Here is a 1,722-nt window from a genome sequence, read left to right on the forward strand (position 1 = left end):
AACACTAATACACCATAAACCCTAAAATATTAATTGCATTTTTTCTTAAATACTTCCAATTATTTAAGAATACGACAATGTTAAATGTTACTCCCTCCGTTCTACAATAGATGACCCATTTGAAAATGTGCAATTTTGACCTAACTTACTTTGACCATATTTTTCTATTAATATACAAAGATAAATTATCATCAAGATGTTGTTAGATTCGTCTCGATGAGTATTTTCAAAATATCAAATTTTTTATAATAGATTAGTAAAGTTATTTAAGATCAAAATTATGCATTGGTGTATGTGATGAGGTCAACTATGTCATTTAATATGAGACGGGGAGAATAATAATTCTCTTATAAATAGGTCATATCCGAAACAAGCAAGTATCAACTGACCCCGGGAACCACCCGACCCGTTTGACATATATCCGGGTTTTAACGCATTGAATAACGAAAATTGCTGTTGACACATTGCAAAAGGCTGTGGCACACATGTAAAATACGTTTTTGCCCCCTCGGCAGTTAACTGCCGAATTATGAAACCGGCTGCAGTTAACTACCGAGGAAAACTTCGGCAGTTAACTACCGAGGAAAATTGAAAACTTCGGCAGTTAACTGCCGAGGAATCCTCAAACCTTTTTTTTTTTTTTTACAAAAACCATTAATTCTTTTTATTCTTTAAACTTAAATTTTCCTTAATTAAATTTAATTCTTTAATCCTTTTAAGGAATTAAACATAATTCTTTTCATGATTTCATTCATGTGATTTTGTTGCCATAAATGAAGAAATATGAATTTTGTTGGCATTAAATACACGATTCTTTTTATAAAGTTGTTGATTTCATTCATATGATTTTGTTGCCATAAATAAAAAAATATGAGATCATAGAATTACTACATATTCAATCACTTGTATTAATTAAAAAAATGTTTTTTTTCTTTTCATGATTTCATTCATGTGATTTTGTTGCCATAAATGAAGAAATATGAATTTTGTTGCCATTAAATACACGATTCTTTTTATAAAGTTGTTGATTTCATTCATATGATTTTGTTGCCATAAATAAAAAAATATGAGATCATAGAATTACTACATATTCAATCACTTTTATTAATTAAAAAAATGTTTTTTTTTGAAGAATAGAAAAGTGGTTTTATTTGTACAAAAAAAAGGTATTATTGATAGAATAATTACAAATATAATTATTTGAAAGAGAGATGAATAATATCTGAAATATGATAATTTGTGAACAACAAAAAAATATCTTAAATATTATAATTAATTACTAATAATTACAAATATAATTATTCTATCATTTGTAACGTTTTTTGTTGTTGCATTTTTTTATTGAATTATCATTTTAGGTCCATTAACTACCGAATATTATTCATCTCTCATATTTCTTCATTTATGGCAACAAAATCACATGAATGAAATCATAAAAAAAATTGTGTTTAATTCCTTAAAAGGATTAAAGAATTAAATTTAATTAAGGAAAATTTAGGTTTAAAGAATAAAAAAATTAATAGTTTTTGTAAAAAAAAAAAAAAGGGTTTGAGGATTCCTCGGCAGTTAACTGCCGAAATTTTCAATTTTCCTCGGTAGTTAACTGCCGAAGTTTTCCTCCGTAGTTAACTGCATCCGGTTTCATAATTCGGCAGTTAACTGCCGAGGGAACAAAAACGTATTTTACATTCACAACCTTATGCAATGTGTCAACAACAATTT

This window comes from Medicago sativa, chromosome 1 (genome assembly GCF_051527215.1).
Source record: "Medicago sativa cultivar Bolivia chromosome 1, Bolivia_mono, whole genome shotgun sequence".
Taxonomy (NCBI): domain Eukaryota; kingdom Viridiplantae; phylum Streptophyta; class Magnoliopsida; order Fabales; family Fabaceae; genus Medicago; species Medicago sativa.